This window comes from Suricata suricatta, chromosome 8 (genome assembly GCF_006229205.1).
Source record: "Suricata suricatta isolate VVHF042 chromosome 8, meerkat_22Aug2017_6uvM2_HiC, whole genome shotgun sequence".
NCBI classification, from domain to species: domain Eukaryota; kingdom Metazoa; phylum Chordata; class Mammalia; order Carnivora; family Herpestidae; genus Suricata; species Suricata suricatta.
Window position 1 is genome coordinate 63295882 of NC_043707.1, and position 26085 is coordinate 63321966.

Below are 26085 nucleotides of genomic sequence, written 5' to 3' on the forward strand. Positions count from 1 at the left end.
ATTTTCCCTTTGCTTTTGCTAACCATGTAGTTCAGGATTTACTGTTAAATACCACTGAGATCACAGGAATCTAAACTCTTATGGCTGTGAAAATAGTGCACCAAAGGCCAGAGTTTCTCCAAAGAGTTTGCTTGGATCATACTAAGAAGTATAAAATGGTTCATAGTCTTGGTCCGACCGTCACAATTTCTCCAGTGTAAGAAACTTTTTTTTTAATGGAAAATGGATTGCATTAAGTTAATAAACCCATAGTTAGATGAGATTTTTAATAACTTTGAAAAGGGTAGCAGAACAAAGAGGGAATGAAATAGAGACGGGATATCCATCTGGTCTCATAAACGGTTGACTCTTGCTTTCTCTCTGCTTGCACAAAATATTCCAGGAGCTGGAAATGAGAAGGGTAAGAATTTGAGAACCCAAAGCATCTTTCTCTTGTTTCACTGATTTAAATGATTCAATTTTGCTAGCATTGACATGAGACATATCCTCCTATTTAATCTGCCACTATCAGGACATAATGTTAAACTCTTAAAGGATTCTCTAATTCTTCTCGATAATTCTAATTCTGTAATCCTTCCTTATCATTAAGTAGTCTTCTGGTGCACAAACTAAGAGCATCTGCCCTTCGTATCTCTAAAGAGGACACATCTTACTGCCATGAAGCCTTCGGGGTAAGCTAGTAGGTGAGAAACCCTGGCCTATGTGACCTTGGGCAGCTTATTTAATGCAATCTCGGATTCCCACCATGTAAAACAGAAATAGTTATAATACTTTCTTCACTGGGTTATTGAAAGTATTTTTTAAAAAGCAATGCACAAAAGGTCTTAGTACCTGATAAAAAACAGAATCTCGATAAGTATCAGCTATGATTTTTATCAGGTAGTTGAAATCGTTGCTTTTAAAAAGTGAATAACACATTTTTATTCACAAGCCACATTAGACCTAAATAGGCTTTACCAAATCTGTCCCTTAATACAAGCAACAAATGACTGTGTGATGTGCGTGTAAAAACAAATTCGCAGTGAGTTGAGGAAAATGGCAACCCTCGTGTGTCCTTGGTTCTTAAGGGAAAATGACAATTTCAACATTTCTGATCATTTGCTGTACTTTATAGGTGGGGTCGATGTCCTGTCTAAATACAGGTTAACGGTGACAGCAAGGAAGAACAATGGGCCAGCCCATGTAGCAGGGTTCAGGTGATTGTTTTATTATGAAAGGAAATCAACTGTTACTCAATTAAACCACCATGTGTGAGTCACAGGTGTCACTACATGAATGTGTTGACTGACTAGGGCTCTGCTGTGAAATGAAACATTTGAAATCTAAGCATACTTTTGGAACAATACACACATTTTCATTTACTGGTGAATTTTAATGCTTTTGTGAAAGCATAACATCTTACTTAGAGCGTATAAATGATTGGTTTCAAAATGAGACATGTAAACACAATGTGGGTTCATTAATTGTTCATTACTCCTGCCTGCTGCAAACATTAGCCCGGTGACTGGGCTCTGGCTGCAGCATACATAACATGCAAGCTGCATTTTAGTCCTTCTCTCTTCTGTCCTGGGCTGCGACAGTCCAGAATGAGCACCGTTAGCGATTCCTAATGGAGGCTCTAATTCCTACTTAGAGGCAAACAGTAAGAAGTTAAATCAATTCAATCTAAAAACATACAGTGGCAATACCATTTCACAAGGGATGCTGTTTAAACAGTTAACTCTGAGTGAACTCTTCCTGTTCTTTGATTGGGAAGCGTTTCAGCCCTTAATTACTGTGTTCTGTGAGTATGTGACAGATCGTCCCTTTTTTACAGGCTCCTTGCCAGGATAAAGCAGCCTTCTTCTTCTTCTTCTTCTTTTTTTTTTTCTTAAGAAGACTACACTTAATTAGAACTAGAACAATTAACTCTTTGTGGACTTGATCTTGGTTCACCAAGAATTTTTGATTCCGGCTGGAATCGTCTTCTCTTGTTGTCCTTGTAGAAATTGTTTAAATGAAAACAATTCGGAGCAAAAATTTACTGTCTGTACCAAAGGTAAAACTTTGAGATTTTTTTAAGTACAGTAAACAAAATTGTAAAAATTTTTAAAAAGCAAATGGGAGCATTTCCACCACAGCAATAGAAAGAGAAGGAAGGACAGAGGAACACAGGATTTCCCTGATAGCCGCATGACCACAGGCAATTCTTGTAGCCTCCCCAAGTTTCTGTTTCTTTCTGTATACAATGAGACTGGGAACACCTAACTCACAGGCTTGCTCTGACCATGCCCAGCATACATCAGGTGCTCAATAATTGTGAGCCAATTTTTCCTGTCCTCTTCAACCTTGATCCTAAAATAAGCTACTCTGCATTTTACTTTTTTTACTCTATTGTAGAACACAGCAGAATGGCTGTCAATCTGACGAGCTTTCAAACCAGTAGCACCCCACCGCCATCCTTCTCCTCAGAGAGTGTCCTTTTGGGTGACGCTGTCTGTTCATAGATCTAAGAAGAAGAGATGACAGACTTGACTTAAAACAGGGAAGACTGGGATATGAAAGGTTATCCTGAATGATAGAGAATGCAAGGAATGGCAGAGAAAAAGGATTCACTCTTCATTAGTGATATCCAAATAAAAATTGATCACATTAGGCTCACTATAACAAAGAATAATTCAATCTGTAGTGTCTTTTAAGATAATATATAAATTTCTTCCTAAAGGTAATTTAGAAAAAGGTGAGAAAAAATCATCTAGCTAAAGATGGCTGTATTGCTCTCTCCCATTAGTTTTTTTTCTTTAGAAAAATGACTTTATAGATTTTGTAAAAATGGTACATGCTCATTATAGAAAAAGGAAAAGTCAAGTGATAAGGTAAAGAATGATAGAATGATGAAAAAAATTGTTTAAATCATCAAAAATCTACCAATTGGTAGCACGGGATTGACACACTTAAACTTCTTCCCCCTTCTCATCATTTCACTTGTATGTTGTTCTGGTATATAGCATTCACATTCCATTAACTGAGGCAGATTTCAAATTTTAGTTCTCTATTTAGGTGGATTAAATGCTTTTCACTAGTATTTTAAAATTATATTTTCATCATTTCAAATTTAAAATTTTTGGATTATGTCAATCCAGTTAAATTTGAGTTAATTGTTTTGTAAATTTTCGATTCCTACAGTTCATGAACACAAACATGTTTCAAACAAAGGACAGCCTGTTTATGTGAAAATTTTGGGAGTACACATTCCCCCAGAATGCAACATACTATTTCCTAGTCTTGACTGTAAAGGGGAAAATAACTAAGATCAATCTGCTATTTTTCCCATTGTACATGACCGGAATTTTGTCTTGATGTCAATGTGCAAGTTATTTATTTATTTATTTATTTATTTATTTATTAGCCTTCAGGATCAGTAACTTCACTAGGATATACACTGGCATTAATTAGCCTAACAATGTTTTCCTAGCACATGAGACCAGTTGATCTGATTGAAATATTTATATTAGAAAAATTTTTTAAATTTTATTTCTGTACAGTTACTTCTAGAATCAGATGTAAGGCCAAGAGAATGTGAGGCCATGCACAAGGAGTGCCCAATATACCATGCAAAAACTAAGCAAAGAAAGCTACCATAGTGAAACTAATAGCAGACACAGTAGATTTAAAGTAAGAAGGATTACTAAGTATAAAGTGGAACATTTGGTAATGTTAAAAAGGTCAAACCCCAAAGAAATAATATAACTCTGTTATTGTACATACTTAATAAAATATTCTCAAAAAGCTAAAACGGACAGAATGAAAAGAACTAGAAAAATACGTTATCATAGTAGGTTTTAACACATCTCTTTCAATATCTGAACAAGTAGATGTTAAAATATTATAAGGACACAGATGATTTGAACAACATGATTAACAAACTAGACCTATTTGACATATGTAGGACACTGTTCATAATAACTATAAAATGCATTATCTTTTTGATAGAAAATAAACATTCGCCAATAATAAGCCAAGCCTATATGCTTGGCTACAAAGCATATCCCAACACATTTCAAAGAATTGAAATCAAAGAGAATATGTGTTCTGACCTTTGTGGAATTAATTAGAAATCAATAACAAAAGTGTCTACCTCTTGATTTCACCTGAAGTCATGATCTCAAGGTCTGTAAGGTAAATTCCCATGTCAGGCTCCATGCTAACAGGAGAGAGCCTGCTTGGGATTCTCCCTCTCCCTCTCTCTGCCCTTCCCCCACTCACATGTGCTCTCTCTCTCTCTCTCTCAAAATAAATAAATAAACTTTAAACAAAGAAATCAATAACAAAAGATAACTATACATTTCTCAAATACTTGAAAATTAAGTATTTTATTTCTAGTTGATCCATGATAAAAGAAAAAGTCAGTAAGGAAATTAGAAAATTTTTTAACTGAGTGAAACAAAAATATCGAAACTTGTGATTTATAGAAGTGATTAGAAGGATATGTTTAGCATTAAAATTCATATATACCAGATAATAAGTAAAGACTAAAATACTAAGTAATTTAAGTAAACTTTAAAAAACAGCAAGTTAAATGCAGAGAAATTAGAAGAAAAGAAATATTAAAGATAAGACAGAAATTAATGAAATAGAAAATTCACATACAGTAGAGAAAATCAATAAAGCCAAAAATGTATTCTCCTAAAATGTTAAAATTAATAAATTCCTACCAAGACTCATCAAGATGAGAGAGAGACAGAGAGAGAGAGAGACAGAGAGAGAGAAGGCAAACACTACCAAATTCAAGAATGAAAAAGGGGCATCAGTACAGATCCTACAAACATTTTAAAAAGAAGATATTATGAGTAACTTCATGCAAGTAAATTTGAAAATTTAGAAGAGATTTTCCTTGGAAAATATGGCTTTTCAAAGCTAAAATAAGAAGAAAATAGAAGATATGAACAATCTTACATCTACCAAGCATATGGAATCCTTTAAAAATCTTGCCAGAAAGAAAACCCCAGGCCCATATGGCTTCATTGATAAATTCTACCATTTAAGAAATAGAGAACAGCAATATTATACTTACTTTATGAGAGAATGAGAAAAGAGAGACCACATCCTAAAGTGATTTTAATTTTGCCAGGAAAACCTTGTTACCAAAACTTAATGAGGACACTGCAAGAAAAGAAAATTACGTGAATCTCTCTTAAAAACATAGGTAAGAAATACTAAACAAACCAAAGCACAAATAAAAGATCCAACAGAAATATAGGCAAAAGATGCAACACGATTTAATTTCCTACTTATGCTGCAACAAACTACCACAAAATTAGTGGATAAAAACAATATAATTTATTATCTTACAGCTATGTAATTTAGAAGTAAGAAATGGGTCTCACTGTGCTAAAATAAAGGTGTTAGCAGGACTGCATTCCTTGTGGATGTTCTAGGACAAAATCCATTTCCTGGCCTTTTCCAGTTTCTAAAGGCTGCCTGTATTCCTCGGCCCATGGCCCCATTCCTACATCTTCAAAGCCAGTAACACTGAGGCCAGTCCTTCTCACACTGCCATCTCTGGTTCTCTCTTTTGATTCCATCTTCCACTTTTAAGGGTTCTTATGATTACACTGGACTAACCTAGATATTCAGGATAATCTCCTTGATTTAATACCAGCTGATTAGCAAACTTCATTCTATCTGCAGCCCTAAGGCCCCCTTACCATGCAACCTATTTATTGGTTCCAGGAATTAGGATGTACACATATACACATACCCTAATTACTGGATATAGATCTTTAGGAAGACATTTTCTACCTACTACAAAACACATACAAAGAAGGACATAGAAATAACCAATAGAAATGTGAAAAGGTGTTCAACCTCATTAGCCATTCAGAAAATGCAGATTAAAGTCACAATAATATACCACTATACTCCTCAAGAATGGCTAATACTAAAAAGTCTGTACGGATATAGAACAATAGGAATTCGTGTATATTGCTGGTGAGAGTTTTTTAAATGACTATTTAATTTTGAGAGGGAGAAGAATACAGAGGGTCCAAAGCAGGCTCTGTGCTGACAGCAGAGAGCTCAATTCAGGGCTCGAACCCACAAATAGTGAGATCATGACCTGTGTTGAATACAGCCACTTAAGGGACTGAGCCACCCAGGTGCCCCACTGGTGAGATCTTTTTAATTAATGCAACCACTTTGGAAAATTAAAACATAAAAAATTAATACTTTAATATCCAACAATTTCATTTCTAGGTCTATATTCTTGAGAAGTACATACACATATGCAGCAAATTACACAATAGACTGTTATTCAACAGGAAAGTTGAACAAATTTCTACTATATAGAACAATATGGATGAATCCCACAAAATATGTTGAGTGAGTGAAGTCAGAGACAAAAAGGTATATATTATAGGATTCTATTGTCCTTCACATACAGTTGAAAAACAGACAAGACTAATCTCCTCTAAATGAAATCAGAATAGCGGTTACCTTGGGGCACACTACACCTGAAAGATGGGATGCATTTGGCTTTTGAGGTACTAGTAATGTTCTATTTGGTAAAAAATACAACTACAACTTTTATAATTTTCTATGTATGCTGTATTTCAAGTCAAGTTTCAATATAGCTATTGAAATAGCATATGTACTTGTGTCAGGAAGCTTGGGACCTTATTTAGCTTCCAAGGATATATAAAAACAGACTCCTGGGTGAGGCAGGCTATCGTGCTGAGACGAACTTCACAGTAGACAGATGCTTCCTGTCAGAAGAGCCAAATACCAAAAGGCAAGAGGTTAAAATGAATTAAAATTTATCTACTCTTGAATCAAATGAAAATGTTACAGACCCCAGAGATTATTCTTATATTTAGACTTTTCCAGTGACCTAAAAGTAGTCATTTGAAATTAGTTAAGTAACATTATATTCAACCTTTTGAAATGAGAGTTCTGCCTTTTTATGAGAAATTGGCATTTTCATCATCAAGGAGGTACACAACCTTCTTGACACAGTGATTCTCCAGCAAAACTATTCAATTTTTTAAAAATACCATGCTTACCAAAAGCCCTGCCACGATCTGTCGACAGAAAAAGGAACAGCAGCGATGTGTGCCCACAGGGGAAAAAAGAATGGAAATTTCAAACTGTAAAACCAGGAATCGAAAGCATTATAATGAGAATTCCCATAGTAACATGACTAAACCTGCTTCCTGTTTTGGTTTTGGTCTGTTTTTACAGTATCGCACATGGGTATGAATAACAATAAAGTAAATAATATTTCTTTTTATATGGTGCTTTATGTTTGTAAAGATCTTTCTTTCATACTAATAGGCTTCATTGGAAAATCAGGATCATTTGAAGATCTACCTTGGTTCAAATCCCAATCAGACCCCTGATGGGTATCCAACTTTGGACAAATTTCTCAAGTGAGCGTCAGTTACCTCCCATGTAAAGGTGATAAGAACTACCAGAAAAGGTTTAAGTGAGGATCAAGGGTAAGTCTCTGGAAGGCAGTACAGCAGAGATACTAGTATAAAGCCCGTGGCACATGGTAGGCACTTGAGGAATGGCAGCCCCTGCTATGATTATCGCATTTGGCTTTTATAACAACCTCTGAGGACAGGGACCGTGAGTGTTTACTTACCAAAATGCCTGCCCCATAGTAGGCATTCAGTAAATGTTGGTTTCATGAGTGATAGATTCATAAGTGAACAAATAAAAGGAAGTAAGGCAAGATCCACTGTCCTAATTCTGGATGAGAAAAGTGAATTTTATCGGAGGTCTCCCTGCTACTAATGAGAAAAGCTGAGTAGCAAACCCAATTTTTCTTACTCCAAGCCCGGTGCTCTTTCCTCTATTCAGGCAGTGCTCATGACAATATTTACTCGCCTTGCTCTGGATGTTGGCATTTTATCTTCATTTTGTGTGTGTGATTTGTTCTAAGTTAAGGAGTGTCTGGACTCAGCTCAGGAAGAAATTCAGTAAACAAGTTTCACGCTTATGCTGATAGCATGTGATATTTTAAATATACCTAAACTATGATAAAATGTGGAAGCACTGAATTTATATAGTGCGTATGTTTAATACAAAATAAAAATATCACCACAGAAAGTATTGCGCAAATAAATCCTCCCTGGGTTGTTTTTTGTTTTTTTTTTTTTTTTACTTGAAGCTATTGCCTTAGAAAATTAAACATTGCCAGATAAATGTCTTTCCCAAAGGCATCATGGTAATTCCAAAGTGGCATGTTAGGTCATTTAACTAAGGTTTAGAGAGTTTCTTCAACTAGCTAACATCTGGGCTGTCCACGCACCTTGCTTTTGCTGTTGGAAACGTGTTCATTGAGGCCAGCATGCTGGGAAACTTATGTGCATGACCATAGAATCATAAAATTGATTTTCAAATGTCAGTATGTTAGCCAACATAGTATGTGCAGAATGGAAATGATCCAGGAGCACGGGGAAGCAAATCAAGTTTTACATTGGAGGAGAACTGTAAAAAGCAAGAATGAGAGCAGGTAGAAGAAGAAGCTGGAAAGGAAGCCAGCGAGATTCAGGATGGGGCATCAGGACAGGAACCAGGCCCTCATCCGAGGAACTGTGCTCAGAGATGCTGCTGACCGCGTGTCACCGGGCTGCCTCTGGGCCGGCGCAGAGCTGAATGCCTGAACTATTCAGGCCTGACTGAAACTGCCTTTTTCACTATTTCCCTGGATAGACTATTAGGTTCTGTGAGTGTAGAAGACATGTGTACCTTTACATTTTCCCAAAGGCCTAGCATATAGGACCCATAAGAGTAACTAAAAACTATTTGTGGAATAGATGAAAGAATGAATCAATCAATCAATTAAATCTAAATTCCTCAATATGACTTATAAGGACCTGAAGCCCTGCTGACCTTTCCAGTAGCTCATCTGGTTGCCACTTAGTACAGAACCATGAACCCACCAGCCATTTTGAGTTATCTCGTTTATAACACACGTTAACGCCCCAGTCCCCCCTCTCCAGAACACCTCCTACTCATCCTTGCGAGCTCAGTTTTGTTGACTTCCTCGCCCTCATTTCTTTCCCGCCTCATTTAGGCGTTTCTACGCCAACACACTCCCTCCCTCTATAATGACACTTCGTAAGTTTTTCTGGAGCTTTCTGCTTAATAGTTAGTGTCTTCCTCTAGATTACAAGCTCCCAGAGGACACAGAACATGTTTAATCCAGTGTCTCATTTATTCCTGGCACACAGTGGTCATGTGATAGTTGTTGAATGCATAAATGAACTAAATCATTAAATCATTTTTAAAAACATAAACAAAATGTATGGCATTGTTCAGGCATTTCCTTCGTATTCCTCCCATTTCCAGAAAATGTCAATGTTCTGATGCCGTTTGGATCCTTTCTCTCTCATCATCTTTCCAAATTATCCACAGATCCTCTTCTGCATCCTATACAAAATTGGAATTGCTGTTTTCCTTCATGAGAGCTTTTATTGCCACTGTAAAGATTCTGCGCCTCTCTGTCGGCAACTGCTCAACGTTTCCACTTGAAGTGTCAGGTCTTTAATAACTGTATCGCTGTCGATTTGGCACATCCTGTTCCTACCAGCTATTGTTCAGACCCACACAAGGGCTGAAATATGAGACTTCCTCTCCTGTCTCTCTTCAGGTGCCTGTCACCTCTTCAGCTATAATGGAGTTTGTCCATTTCCTGGAGCCACACACTTCTCTGTTGAGTCTATGCAGCCTGTATCTTAGAGGAATAAATATTCTTGCCAGTCAGTGGATATTTCAGTATTCTCATTATTGGAATGCAAAGAGTATTATCTAGAATGAGCATAATCCTTGGCATCTCACACTTTTTCACTTTGTTTCACACTTAACTACAGCCATGTGAGCTTAAACTGTTTCATTATTTCATGCCCATTATGGATGGGTTGTGTTGCACCTTTACAAAATAAGGAGCGAGGAGGAGTAATGAGTGCAATCAGCCACTATTCTGGAGATGCTTTCCAAGATGCAAGGCGATGACATGCCTGCTGTCTCATCTCTGGTACCAAAAAGGTCATATATCTTCATGTGTCAAACAACATCTACCCTGATTCCCATTGTCCCGGCCACTAGCCTGTATGTCCTGAGACAGATTCACCACTGTTCTCCTGCTCTGCTCTGAATCACAATAAATCATATTTCCCAGATTCCTTTGGATTATGTCAGGGATAAGTCCTCCCCTGTAGCTCCAGAGAAACTAGATTTTACCAGAGAGTCCTTCTTTTCTGCTGGGGTTTCATTTCTCACCACACAGCCCAGTTTCTCTATTTTGACAACACCAACTTCTTTGACTTTTCCAGCCCTGGGGATGGTAGTGGTTTCCTGTTCTCAGTACTGTCTGGGATGCTGCACCAACCCCTATGTGGCTATTGTGGGAAGCCATCATCTGTGGAAGCAGTTTTCGATATTAAACTCTCTCTGTTGAAACAGAGAGGCTCACGTTTCCCTGACTGGACCCTACTTAGTAATATCTGGAAAAATCCAAACGGTTCAACAAATAAATCTTTTAAAGTATGTAATATTTTAAATATCGTAAGTCCTTAATATAAAATAACTATAGATCATTGATAATATTTATCATCTACTCCCTCAACCTGCAGTATTTATTTGGAATTCCATTTTGTGCTTTTTTAATTTTTATGTTTTTAATTTATTTTTGAGAGACAGAGACAGTGCGAGTAGGAGAGGGTCAGAGAGAGAGGGAGATACAGACTCTGAAGCAGGTTCCAGGCTCTGAGCTAGCTGTCAGCACAGAGCCCGACACAGGGCTTGAACTCACGAACTTTGAGATCATAACCTGAGCTGAAGCTGGACGCTTAACCAACTAAGCCACACAGGCACCTGCGTTTTGTGCTTTTTTAGTTAAAAATGTGAAAGAATAATGGTTCTGGTTCATGTTTTAATAAAAACCCCATTATGAATTGAAATCTTAAAATGAAGTTACAGGATAAGGAAGAAGGAGAATTTGTGGGCAAACTGGAAAGCCCAGACCTAAGACTCTATCACATCTTATATCAGAGAACCTAAGACATTATTTCAGGTAGAAAGTTATTAGACGTTGACCAAATGGTCCTGAGCAAATTTCAAACAACCTGGACTCAGTCAAGTGGCAAAAATCTTTTGTCCTCCTAAAATTTCCTGAATATTTAAGCATCTAGATGTTTTGCAAAGCAAATGAATAAACAAACAAAAAGCAGAATCAGACCAGGGCACCTGGGTGGCTCAGTTCATTAAGCATCCAACTTTGGCTCAGGTTATGATCTTGTGGTTCATGGGTCTGAGCCTCACATTGGGCTCTGTGCTGGCAGCTCAGAGCCTGGAGTCTGCTTTGGATTCTGGTCTCCCTATCTCTCTGCCCCTCCCCCACTCACGCTCTGTACCTCTCTTAAAAATAAACAAACATTAAAAAATTAAAAAAAAAACAGAGTAAACTCTATAAATACAGAGAACAAACATGGTGGCTGGGGAGGAAGGGGGATGGGGGGTGGTCGATGGACAAAATGGGTAAAGGGCAGTGGGAGGTACAGGCTGCCTGTCATGGAGTAACTAAGTCATGGGGATGAAAGGTACAGTGTAGGGAATCACTCAGTGGCATTACAGTAGTGTTATATAGTGACAGATGGTAGCTGCACTCATGGTGAGCATAGCATAATCTGTAAAGATGTTGAATCATGATGTCAAACACCTGAAACTAATGTAACATTGTGTGTCAAATATTCTCAAAAAAAAAAAGACTCTAGACGTTTTAAAGAAAATTCTTGTATGCTTCATATTCTTATGTTAAAAAAATTTCATCTCAATATATATAAATATAAAATCATTATGTTGTACACCTAGAACTAGTATACTGTATGTATATTAACGATACCTCAATAAAAAAAAAATTCAGTCCCGTCTGTAATAACTTGAGGTCTTAATTTCCTTGAGTCTTTAAAACATCATCATTTAAAAGGAAGTTACATTTTATATAAGTTGATATTAAAAACAGAAAGAAACTTGCTGCTGACATGAAGGCAAAAGCCCAATAGCTTTACAGTCCAAGGAATGTAAAACACTAAAATTAGCAAAATACTGTTTTTCAAACTTCAGTAAAACTATCACTTTTAACCCCACATCCATCATATACAAACATTCAAACGTCATCAAAGATGGAATTATCTTAAGCCTCCTATACGAAGGCTATGACTGGGGGTTGCCTGGGTGACTCAGTCGACTGAGCATCTGATTCAGGTCGTGATCTCATGGTTCATGAGTTCAAGCCCCACATCAGGTTCACCACTGTCAGCATGGAACCTGCTTCAGATCTTCTGCCCCCTCTTTCTGCCCCTCCCCTTCTTGAGCTGTCTCTCTCAAAAAATAAATAAAAACATTAAAAAAAGAGAAGGTTATGATTGGAAGTCCCTCGGACACTTCAAGAGCAGAGCTAGCTCAGAGGAGCTCATGGTGACTTAAGCATTGGAAGTTAATACTCATTCTCAAAGGGCGCCTGGGTGGCTCAGTGGGTTGAGTGTTTGACTTCAACTCAGGTCATGTTCTCATGGTCCGTGGGTTTGAGCCCCGCATCGGGCTCTGTGCTGACAGCTTGCTCAGAGCCAGGAGCCCATCTTCATATTCTGTGTCTCTCTCTCCCTCTGATCCTCCCCTGCTCATGTGGTGTCTCTCTCAAAAAAAAATTTTTTTTTTAATTAAAAAAAATACTCATTCAAACGAAAGCTTTCTCTCAACCCTTCTGGAATAACCACCCACTTCACCAAGTACTTCCTGGACTCTATAGCCAAATGACCACATACTCTTTAGAGATTTCCTTTTCGAAAGTCCTTTACTAGGTCTCTGACAGCAGAGGCAATCCTATGGGTAGACTTGAAGAAGACAGGAGGCTGTGAGAACAAAGTGGAAGTAAGCCATCCAGGCTCCTGGTCTGTTCTCCACTTCCTCCTAACGCAGCCCTGACAGGTGGGACACAACATGTCATTCTACAAAGAGCACTGCTTGTCTGGTCTCCCCCCTGGGAAACAGGTTCTTGTCTACCAACTTCACATATTTACACTGAGAACGATCAGAAAGTGTTTCTTTTAATTCCAGTGTTTTTATTAAAAGAACCTCAAGTAAGAATGAGCAAACTCTTAATATGGTTTATTAAACAATAGAAATCTATGTTGCATAGACATTTCCTTTATTACATCCCAGAAAGATAATCATCCAGCCTTGTTGTCAGTGCCTCCAATGACGTGGAGCTTGCCAGCACAGTGTTAATATTTGAAAGCACTTTCTTAAGCTGAACTAAATTCTCTCTCTTACTTTTAATAGCTATCATTTATAGAGTCATCGTGATGTGCCAAAGACTGTTATGTCATGCAGTACTTCTAACGAAACCTCACAAAAACCCTACAAGGTAGACATTATCCCACTTCCAGTTGAGAAAAATAAAGCTCAGAAAATTTCATTTACCTGCCTAAGATCACCACAAAGCAAGAACCTGGACCCACGGTGGTTTTTCCTAAGATGCCACACTGCCTTCAACAACAAAGAAATTAAATTCTTGGAAATGAAAACTAACTATTAAATAAAGCGTCATCCTTTAAACTGTCATACCTTTGGGATATTTACATATGCCCTTTCTCCACACAGCTGCAACAGTTGCTTTCAGGCAAGAGAATGATGATCTATTTTTTTACTCCCAGTAAATCTGAAGGGTTTGGAAGAAATAGACAAATGTCTGGGTATTAAAATATGTCTGTGTGCAAAGATACATGAATATGAATAGGGCCACCATGTGTCTCTCTTCTAGTCTATGTACAAACACACACACACACACACACACACACACACACACACACACACAAACACCTATGCGCACAACAAGAAACAACCTGATTTTTCATCCTTATGTGAATGATTGAGGTTCCTCGCCGCCACTCACCATGGGCGAGAGCTAGAGTAAACCCCAAAGGTGGTGGTAGGTGGGAAATGACAAAGCAGGGGGCAGTGGGTCGGGGAAGCACTTTACATGTGGGGCTTGTACAAACCAACCCATTGCCAGCTCAAGAGGCATCTTCCTGAAGAATCCAACCCTACCTTACCCCACGGATCTCACAAGGTCTGGGTGGGGAGACCCTAAGGCTGAATAAGGCCAGATCCTTGCCACTAAGGAAGTCACAATCTAGTGGGAAAACACCAATAAATAATTCTACTGGAAGTATGCACACAACAATTAATATCTTCAGTCTCTGTTCACCCCAGAGTGTCCTCAGCAGAGCAGTTGGGAGCGAGGAGGTTGGGTTTGAAAGCTGGCTCTCCCAGTGAAGACCACTGCTGACCCCACTCTGCTACCAAGCTGTGGTCCCCGTGCTTGGTACGCCTTGTAAACGGAGTCTTAATACAATTAGGGAATCTGAGTGGCAGTCAAGAAGATCACCAGGTGGGTGATTTCTAGCTACTGCATGACTGTTATTTTACATATTATCAGAAGCAAAATCATAATGTTACCACAGTCTTTCTCAGTCTTCGAACTCATGTAATTTCCAGAAGTTCAGCATTCACCCAAAACTCTCGACAACATAAGGGTCACAAACTGGATATCCCAAGTGCCACAGCTAGCGTGAACAACCGTCTCTTTTAACCTGGGACCAAGAGGCTTCCCAGGATGTGGGAACATCAGTCCTAAAACCGAGACGGCCTTGGGCAAACCCATACAGCTGGTCCACCTAACAAGGCCATCTCTAGATTTCACAGCACACCCGGGTCTTCTGGGTGCACTGATCCACACCTCCCATTCAACAGGGGTAGGAAGGGGGACAAGGGACCCTACTTAGGCACACTCAGAAACACACCAACCAATCAAATAAGAGGGAAATGGAAGAGGAGAGTAATCTCGTGCCAGGGGACACCTCGGAAGGAACACTTGTTGCCAGTGCCCTCCCGCACAGAAGAGAGAGCCCTGTCATGGGAACTGATTGATGTGCTAACATTACCTGAGCTTCAATATATAGCAGCAATACATTTTTACGAAGCTGCAACCTTCTCTTGGAGAAGGAAAATACAATAGTAAATTACTGAACACTTATGTGTATATATCATTCTAAGGCTCCGTTTTGTGTCCAGAGAACACTGCAAAGGCAAATTCAATAACTGTCAAAAATGAATATATACATATTCATTCCTTTAGCAACGTCTGCTGAGGGCCTACTACACACCAGTCTTCTCACGGGCTCTGGGGACCCACAGGGATGCGAAGGACTCCACTCTTCTCTGTCAGGCATCTTATTTAAATCCTCCGCGGTGTTCATAATCTCCACTTCCTAGTTTGAGGCTATTCTAACCTATATAGACTTGTTCTCCAGGGCTTGGGCCATGCATAGAAAACATTCAGTAATTCAATTGCCTCATTTACCATTGCTCCCCTAAGAAGAGCCATAGCCAACGAATTTTTAATGCATTCAGCTTGCATTTTCTTCTCTGGGAGCTTATTTCTGTCCACCAACATAGCTTAGGCATCAGGTAACCGCAGAGGCGTGCTGAAGACAAATGAAGGTGGAAAGCCCAACAGGAAGAAAATTATTGTTTTAGCCATTACCTACCATTTCTTGTATTGAATCAGTACAGGAACCATTCCCCCCTCCTAATTCATTATCATTACCTCAGCCCTTAAGGTCTTTATGGCTTCCTTCTGCACCTGGAGGAGCAACCACCTTCTGCGAAATCAGGCAGGGAAACACAGGCGAACCCAACCCCACTGATCAGAATAATACATTCGTGTCTATTATCTGACATCGCCCTCTTTTCAGCTAAACTCAGACACCACTCCATGGTTTTAGCTGATGATGCCTGACAGAGCAGATGACTGAGGCAGGTGACAGACAGGGTTTCAATAGAGGGAGAAGCCTGTTTAAGCTCCGGCCTGTCTGCTCCAGTAAATCTCAGGTTTTATCATCTGGGTGCAACTGGCTCATTTCGCCCAGATCGGTGGCAGTCCCTCTCTGTACAGCGCCTTGTCAGGGACAGCCTCCGGGTGCCTCGGCCGGCCAGGTCTGCCGGGAGGCCGGCCCGGTGTGAACCGGGAGGAACCCGGGGGCCGGTCCGGACTCCCACCCCGCGCGCCGCGGGGGCGGAGACCTGCGGAAGTCCAGCGGAGGGAACTTCCCGCGGCTCATTTGCATGTGAATGAACGCGGGCGCAGACCCGGGCGGCGGCGGCGGCGCCGAGAACGCGGCCCGCGCCCCCGCCGCCAGGGACGTTTCTACGCCGTCCCGGCGAAACCGGACAGCCTGTCAGAAACATGAAAACGGCGTTTGAAATCTGCATGTCTGGGTGCAGGCATAAAATATTCATGCCTCAGATTAAAATATTTTATTGAATTAATATTGATTTACGATTAATTTTTAAATAGATTCATATTTCATGAAGCACTCACGATGAACCCACCAATTGGGCCTCAGTGAGTGAAACCAATTACACAAATCGTTAAGGAAGCGACCAAGAAAAGCAACTCCTCGATGCCTGGGAGGAGACAAAAAGAACGTGAAAGTCTGGCTTTCTGATAAAATACACGGAGCATCTATACAGCGACTGAAAAAGAAAGCTCATCTCCCTGCTCGCTTTGATACAGCTTTTTCTTTTTAATGCATGCCAGCGGGGCATCCCCCTGTCAATTTTTTTTTTTTTAGAAAGATATCTATGTTTGGCCTCACATTTGAAAACTTCACCGTAGTGACATTTTTTTTTCAAAATTGCAATTAATTCTCCCCTTCTGAGAGGAAACTGTAATAATAATAGCAACCAAAAAGGGAAGCTTCGTTAAGAGCTTCGTCTCTCCTCTATTGGGCAAAGCCTTTCAGAAAAGTGCTGACAGCTGAAAACAAAAGACATTGATTGCTGCTCCCAATTAGCATCTTCAGACACAAAGCAATGGCGGGTAAGAGGAGGGTCCCCGAGCGCTTTCCAACGTGTTCTATTTCAATCTGAGCCCGGGGAAATTAACTTTTCCCCCTCAGCTCTCCCACCACGCTTCCCAGAATCATACCTGTATTTTTGTCTGAACGCTCAGATAGCCATCATTTCTGCGAGACCCCTTTTGGTAAGGAAAATGTTTTCTAATTTATACAAGATATTTTTACAGCCTAAGTAACAGACCCAGTTCATCTTTATTCATCCTTCTTTTCTTTTTATGTCTCATTCATGTCTTCCTTTTCTTATTCAACCATTCTAAATTGGGCCATCCTTGTTTAGCTTATTATAGTCAGGCCCTTTCTGCACAAAGCACCAGTATGTAAAGTTCTAGGACAAAATAAGGATTATTCTTCACTTTGTGATGAAGGGTTTTAATGTGAGCGTGAGGATTTGAAAAGGCATGGAGAATCTGCAGGAGATGCTAGACTGGGTTAGAATAGCCACATGGGGCTAAGATGATGCCCAGGGTCTCCTAATTAGATAAAGCTATTGTTTAGATTCAGACAATACCTGTTTACAGTTCAATAAACAACTTGTCACAGTTGCTTGCTCAAAGCAGACCTAGATGTCAGTGCAAACAGTTAGTACAGAGGTAGTGGAATAAATTGGTCTCCTGAGTAAATAAATTGAGCAGCAATGTGAAACAGCCTCATCAGTACTGAGGAAGATAATCATTTATAAAGGTTTAAAATGGCGTTTCATAAGTATTGACATTTAGAGAAATGTCTTTCCCCATCTAAATGACTACCCCACCTTTTCCTATTTTCACCAGCCACTAAAAAAGAAAAACAGTAATAAAAGAAAAAGAGAAAATAAAGTATGTCTGGGGTCAGTCCATCAAAGTTGTATAATGCTTTGTATATAAAATTGTATATAAAATACTCAAAAGATGCCTGGTTTTGATTCTAAATTATGGGTTAAGTATGGCACCTGCCTTCAAGGATTTTCCATTCTGTCACCGCAGAATGGAACCAGACAAAAAATGGTAAGACAATGGAAAGGTCATCTGACCAAACACACAGGTTTGTTGTTGCTGTTGTTATTTCTTGCTGAGCGACTGAGTGACGAAGGGAAAAGCACTAAAAGAAAGAACAGAGGCGAGGCACGTGCTTAGAAACTGTAGTCAGGGAGATTAACCAAGGGAGGCAGGAAGAAGAAATGAGGTGACACAATTTGGTGACTTCTTTTATGAGGATAATGACTGCACATAGTGGCATTCCCTTTCCCAAAGATCTTTGAAAGAAGGCGTACTGGGAGATATAACTAAAGAACTGAATGTAAGGTTTTTGCAACAAATTGCTGTACAGACAAACAGAGAAATCACAGAGACCCTGTCAGAGACCCCCATGCACACGTGAACACTAGGAAGCAGAGAGGCAAATTCCAGTTCTTTAGAAGTTGTAAGAAAACAAGGTGTTAACATTGACTCGCTGCCATCTTTAAACCCTTCCCGTAATATACAATGTAGCCAGCCCACTATAGGGCCAGAGGGGAACAGTCCAAAACCACTCGATCTGTATTACCTTGGGGGTCAGGGGGTCAGGGTGGGGGAGCTAAAGTTCTGTATACTTCATAGATGGCAGAAGCCGTTTCCCACCACATTTTCCCTTCCCTCCCTTTCTTCCTGCCTTCCTTCTTTTTCTAAGCCTGGCCATTATGCACCACCCCAAAGAGCCTAAGTGAAAGAGCTCTGGCCCTAAAAATGGTAGAGGGCACATCCCCTTTAAGTCTAACTTAAGCATCACAGCATTTAATTTAGTCTCCTCAATTCTGCCACCATGAATAATATTTATTTCCCTTTAACACAGAGTTTTTAAATCTTGCACTTGGAGTCTACAGCAACAGACGCCTTTTTCTGAACCAAGAAATAAAACTGGAGTGTAGTCAATACGATTATAAACCCCAGTGATCCTTTCTGGAGATGAATATTTAACATCTGCCCTGTAACTCACACTCCCTGTATTCCTGGCTCTTTACAACCACACCTGCTTTTTCAAATGGAGTCCACAGACTGACCGTAAGATGTCTTTCCCCAGCATTATGTTGTGGTCACAGGCCTGAGAGCACATAATGCCAGGATTACTGCTGACCTGCCCTCTGTGGAAATCTGAGCTCAGTGGTGTCTTTATAAAATGTTAGCTTTCAAGGCTACTCTAGACAAAATTGGCAGTGGATGTAGTTTTTCACCTCTATTCCCAGCTGCCATGTTCTGAGACAAAAATCTCATTTACCCCATACTTCTCGGGAGGGCCCAGTGCTCTTTTGAAACCTCTTCTTGGGCAGGGACCGCAATGCAGAGAGCAGAGGGAAGGACTCGCGATGAGAAAACCCAGGTCCGGGTCCCATCTCTCTCTGGCTGTGTAACCTTGTCCAAGCCACTTAACCTCTTCCTGAGGTGTAAAATGGGGATAATAAAATCACTTACTTCTCAAGGAGGGTGTACATGCTATAGTTACAAAATAAACAAATTGAAGTGCTTTGAAACATCAGGGACCAATCAGGTACCATTTCCATAAAGGGGTGTTCATCCACTCAAAGAGATAACGGAATACCTACTGTATTTGAGGCTGGATACAGTGATGGATATGGTGAGTCCCCTGCGCTTGGAGACACAGTGGAATGAGGAATGTCACGGAAAGTGTGACATTAATAGCATAAGATTGGAACCGTAATAGAGTATTAATAAGTGTTATGGGGTCACAGGTATGGAAGCAATCAAATAGTTTTGAGGCAAGTCATGGAAACTTTGTTATTATTTTTTTAATGTTTATTTTTGAGAGAGAGAGACAGAGACAGAGACAGAGAGAGAGAGAGAGAGAGAGAGACAGAATGTGCCCATGCCCACACAAGGAGGAGAGGCAGAGAGAAGGAACAAAGGATCCGAAGCAGGCTCTGTGTGGACCGCAGGGGGCCTGATACAGGTCTCAAACACATGAACTTAGAGATCATGACGTGAGTTGAAGTCAGACACTTAACCGACTGAACCATGCAGGCGCCCCAAAACTTTATTATTATAGTACATATATATAACAGGCAAATGTTAAGCCCTACCACTTACCAGGGCAGAATAGATTTTAACTCGAGTTAGTCTGAAACTCAAGGCATAGAATCTAATACTTCAATATTGAGTCTTAGCTCGCCATCAGAGGAGTTGGAAAAGGACCACCAGGCCTAGTCAGCTCCTGCTCCGGGCCTCCAACACACATGGACATGATCACTGCAGTTAAGGCAGACACCCTGCTTTTAACCATGGAAGTGAATGGTCAGAACTGTCTTAAGTCATTTTAAATAATTTATTCAGCTACATTTTTTGTAGTTAAATGCTCTACCCCTGAGCTATACCCCCAGCTACATTTATTGGATCTTGATCCAAATATATTAACTGAAAAAAATCTACTTTAGATGATGAACCTATTTCTGGTTTAGAGGTTTGGGAAGTCCTGTGGGAACAGTGTTGAGCAGACTCTTCCCCAGCCTCCCCCCCCCATAATGCTAGCGAGCCCCAAACCTTGTCTCCTGTGCAGACGCCTTCTGAATGAGCTTGCCAGTGTTACTGGTGGCTGCTATTGGTGAGTCTCTACCAGACCACACACACAGCTCCAAAACCAGACTTCCTGTCAAGACTGAGAATGACTCTCCTCCTAAGTTTCTTTTCTCTGTAGAAGATACCACCACTTACTCCTTTACTCAAGAAAGCAAGAATTTCTTCTTTTCTTCTCCCTTTATCTCCCCTCCCTCTGCTGTGTCAATCTGTGTCCTTACCACTGTTCATGCCTGTACCATCTTCTCCTTCCTCCTTTGACTGCCGGAGTTCAGCTGCGTCACCCTTCATCTCAGTTTGGAAACAGCCCCCTAACAGTCTCCCCGTGTCTAATCTCACTTCCTATAATTCATTCTCCAAATGCTACCAAAGTGATAGTGATCTTTAAAAAGCTAAGAAAGACCATGTATCCCCCTTTCTTAAAATCCTTCAAAGGCTCTCCATAGTTTACAGAACAAAGAACAAAATTCTTAAAATGACACAGAAGACGCTAAATTATCTGTCCTCACAGTTGTCTTGACCTCACAATTCTTAGAACTCTGACTCTTCTAGGTGGTTTTATAACTCCCGGCCTTTGCTCTTACTGAATCCCTTTGCCTGAGAAGTCGGCCTCCTGTCTTCAACCTCCTGTCCAGACAAACACCTACTCATTTGCCAAGACTCATTCCAGTCACCCCCTTCTCTAGGAATTCTTTATTTATCTTACCAGAACTTTGAGATAGAACTGACCACCCATTCCCGCCTGCCCTCCCCCTGCACTTTGCCCAGATATCAAAAACATGTCTCCCTTCTCCTGGAAAGAAAGCTCCCAATGACAAGGTCCACAACCAGCTAATTCTGTATACCCAGTACCTAGCACAGTATCTGACACATGTTTGGCACTCAGGTGATGTTGTGTGAATGGATGAATACAATATGCAACCCATTCTGTGAGAAAGGTCACAAAAGCCTAAAAGTGATTTGCATATAGTACGCAGTCTATACATATTTGTTGAATGAATGAATGAACAAATCCTTTCATATTTTGCCATTGGACTGGAGATCTGGTCACTGTTTTTTGTGTAATCCTACTCCATATATATTTTTTCTCTAAAATAACAATGCCCACAGTAGGCTAAAGCAGTGTGTATTATGCCAGTATCAAATGCTGACATGGATTGGAGACGACCTTGCTGGCTAATTATTTCATTACTGAGAACTCCTTGAGGGTTTCTTTCCTAGTGTCAGCCTCTTCACATATATTCCTAAGGACTCAAAAAAAAAAAACTGCTTTGTTTTTCCACTCAACTGCTCAACAACAACTAAACCAGGGCAGGAAAAATTATACTAACCCAGGGAGAAAACATCACACAAATTCTACTCCTAGTATGTTTAGATTTCTGAGATTTACATAAAAATTCAGGGTTAACCTTATAAGTGTGCAGAATAGACATACTTTCTAGAGGTGTGATGAACTGTCAAATATTTACTACTCTGGCACAGTAGAATGCTGAAATTTCTATTACAATATGATACCCTTTGGCTTCTCGATCTTTAAGAGAATCCTTTTAAAATGTAGATACTCTTGGGTAGAAGCAGGGTTGGTAAGTAGCCTGTATACATGATCAATAAGGACAGGGTGGTTGTTTGTGGCTGTCAATGGCTTTTATCATTCAGTGCTAGTATATTACCAGATGTTAAATATATAGCCTATGCTGCCGCCCAGAAGTAATCCCACCCTGAGCCTCATTTCTCAAGATTTAGAAATGAAAGGGCTTTGGGGCACCTGGGTGGCTCAGGCAGTTAAACACCTGACTTCAGCTCAGGTCATTATCTCATAGTGTGTGGGTTCAAGCCCCGCATCGGGATCTGTGCTGACAGCTTGGAGCCTGGAGCCTGCTTCAGAGTCTGTGTCTACTTCTTTCTGTTCTCAGTTATGTTCTGTCTGTCTGTCTCTCACTCTCTCCCAAAAATAAATACTAAAAGGTTTTTAAAATAAGAAATGAAAAGGCTTTGTAGATCATCGAGTCCTTCCCATATTATGTGTAAGGGATTTATTTTTTTATGAATATATTTATACATTTTTTCATTCGACTAATATTTGCTGACGGCCCAATATGTACCCAGCATTTCTCAAGGAACTCGGGACACAGGAATGAATAAAAGAGACAAAAATCCTAGACCTCATATGGCTTATATTATACTGGGGGAGATAGACAATCAACAGTACATCAGCAAAATGTATTTTTTCTTGGCTGCATGGGTTTATCAAATGGTGATTCATGAATACAAATGCAACTGGGAAAAGGGAGAGAACATGGAAGGCAGAAAGTGAAGGTGGCTTCTAACTTAAATTCAGTGATCAGGAGGTCGTCGCTGAGAAGGTAGCATGTGAGAGAAGACTGGTGGTGGGTTGGTGGGTATGCAACTACCAGGACAAGAGGGGTTTTCCAGACGGAGGGAAAAGCTAGTCCAAACATCATGAGAGAGGAATTTGTACGATATGTTAAAAGAAAAAGAACAAAGAGGACGGTGTGTTTCTTCTCGTGGAAACAAAGGGAAGAGAAATAAGAGGATGAGCTCAGAGGATTAGTGAGGGGTCCACTCATCACAGAACCCTGGTGAGCATTTTAAAGATAGGTTTAGGCTGGGGCGCCTGGGTGGCTCAGTTGGCTGAGTGTCCGACTTCGGCTCAGGTCATGATCTCACGGTCTGTGGGTTTGAACCCCACGTCTGGCTCTGTCCTGACAGCTCAGAGCCTGGAACCTGCTTTGGATTCTGTCACCTCTCTCTGCTCTTCCTCTGCTCATGCTCGCTCTCTCTCTCTCTCTCTCTCTGTCTCAAAAATAAATAAACATTTTAAAAAATTAGGTTAGGCTGAGTGAAGTGGGAAGGAACTGGAGGGTTTGAGCAGAAAACTGGCATGCTTAGACTTACTATACAAGTAAAGGACCACACTGCTGCTGTTAAGAAGAGAGACTGAATTGGGGCAAAGACAGAAACAGAGAAGCCAGGTGGAAGTCTATTGCGCTGATTAAGGTGAGAGGTGACAGCGGTGTGGACGGGTGGTAGTGGTAGTGGTAGTGGATGGTGAGAAGTGGACAGATTCTGGATACATTTTGATAGTGAAGCCAAGAGCATGCTATTGGGCAACAAATTGATTATGAGGAATGCAAGAAAGAAAATAGACAAGAATAGCTCTGATTTAGGGGCGCCTGGGTGGCTCAGTCAGTTGCATGTCTGACATCAGCTCAGGTCCTGATCTCACTGCTCATGAGTTGGAACACGGCATCGGGTTCTGTGCTGACTGACAGCTCAGAGTCTAGAGCCTTCTTCAGATTCTGTGTCTCCATGTCTCTCTGGCCCCCACCCCCCAAAATAAACATTAACAGATAAAGAAAAGCTCAGGTTTTTTGGCCTGAACAAGTGGAAGGATGGTGTTTTCATCAACTGAAGTGGAAAGACTGAGGGTAGCGTGTGTTTTGGAGGAGGGGGTATGATGGTCAGGAGCCAGTCGGGGCATTTTAAGTGTGAAGTACCTAGTAGACATCCAAAGAGAGGAGCAGACTAGGTCAAATAATCAGCTGAGAAAAGGTATATACAGGGAAGCTGTGAATTATATCAGGTCATCCAATCACAAAGGCACCATCAGGGTGAGACATAAAATAGCACCCTGGAGGGAAGAAATAGAAGCTAAAGGGAAAAGAAAGACTGAGACAATGACAAATTCTGCCTTCCTCATTGTTTGGCCGGGAAGTGAGTGGCCAGACCAAACTGAAGGTTCATAAACCACAAGCGAAATTGCAAAATGTCATTCAATTGCTAGTTTCTACTGTGCATTTTTCCATTAAGTTCATGATTGTGTCTACTAAATTTATTTTAATGTCAAACATTCTTTAAGAGTTGTGTGATGAGAATGTAAAGGGAGAATAGTATAAACTAAGATGGCAGAAATATATTTGAACTGTTTTACCCACATGGACTGCAGACACTCCTTACATATCAAGTGTCAGAGCAACTTGGAGTCCCTGGTGGCAGCTCCTAGAATTTAGATTGGGAACAAAACCTGTTCAGGATATGAAAAGCAACTGGGATTGGATTGGGTATCTGGCAAAGTGAATGGAAAGAACTTTCCCATTTGGGGTTAATTGCTCATAAAATACTTGGGAAGGAGCAAGATTCTGAACTGTTCATGCAATGACAGTATTCTTTTGCAGAGATCTAAAGCAGTACCTAATTCATAATCTTCTCTAAAGTTGCGAATCTTCAAGGGGTCATTTGGGTCAGCTCTGGCCTGGATAAAACCTTATAGGACAACTATAAACTGGGGTGTATTTACCAGCAGAACATGGAAAAGGGGAAGAAAGACAGGTTGGATCATTATTGGTGGCCTGATGGAGACATGTAGATATCCAACCTATGTATAGCCTCCATTTGCAACCTGCTACTGGGGTTCTGAAATAGAGGATGATCTCAAATGATTTCAACTTTTCAAACTTTTATCCTATTAAAATTCATCTACCATAAATCTGCTTATCTTAAATACTTTTTTTTAAGTTTTATTTATTTTTAAGAGAGAGAGAGAAAGAGAGAGATCGTGAGCAGGGGAAAGTCAGACAGAGAGGGAGACACAGAATCCAAAGACAGGCTCCAGGCTCTGAGCTGTCAGCACAGACCCTGATGTGGGGCTTGAACCCTCAAACTGTGAGATCATGACCTGAGCCGAAGTTGGATACTCAGCTGACTGAGCCACCCAGGTGCCCCAATACTTTTAAAATACAGAGTATCCAATTCATACAGACACCAGCCACTTACTGGGAGGAGGTTATGTAGGGAGCTGGTCCAGATATGATGGTTTTCATAGTTCATTGTGAAGAATTAAGAAGGGTGACTTGAGACATAGTACCTGCAAGAAAAACCTAAGCCCAAATCAGGCTATGTCAGTTAGTTACCTGTTATCTCTCTGTGCCAAGTCAACCCATCCTCACTCTGCTTATTTGCACTATATTTTCAATATTCCCATGCCAGATGGATTCCTGTTAGTTTCTGTCAGTGAAAGAGACTAGTGTGAAATTGAAAGACAGGAGGAGGGAAGAATGGACTCTTTTTCTATTTACAGTTCCTATAAGTTTTCCTCTAGAAGCAGAAAACAAATACCATACCAACATTGCTTCAGCCCCTCAGGGCTGGCTATGCCCCTTCAGTGATAGAGTACCAGCGACACCATGCACTTCTCAGAGATCATGAGTCCCACAGGACCTCTCCTCCAAAGGGCTGAACAATAGTCTCAGGGTCACCTCCTTAGAGATCCACACAACAGCCACATGGTATTCATGATTCAGAGCATCAGCCACACAGACCAGTCCTCTGAGCCACTACATAGACCAGTGCCCTTTTGTTCCTTCAACACCAAGAGTACTTGCTCCCTTCACACATACTAACATTGGACTTACCTTGGCATTCCTTACTGCTCTTTAAGGTTTCTAATACTGGTGAGCGATGGTTTTGAAATATGTCACAAAATTTTTCAGCATTATTCTCTTTAAATGGTGGATCCTAATTCATCTTCCCTTGATTGTGGGCTGGACTTAGTGACTTGC

At 40.4% G+C, this 26085-nt stretch overlaps 1 long non-coding RNA gene across 1 annotated transcript; it reads right to left on the reverse strand.

Annotated features, from left to right (window-relative positions):
- Positions 1-249: 249 nt before the first annotated feature.
- Positions 250-26085, reverse strand: LOC115299543. Its single transcript, XR_003912235.1, has 3 exons — positions 25939-26085; positions 5054-5142; positions 250-385 (listed from the first exon to the last, which is right to left on the reverse strand). It is a non-coding gene; the product is annotated as an uncharacterized LOC115299543 (long non-coding RNA).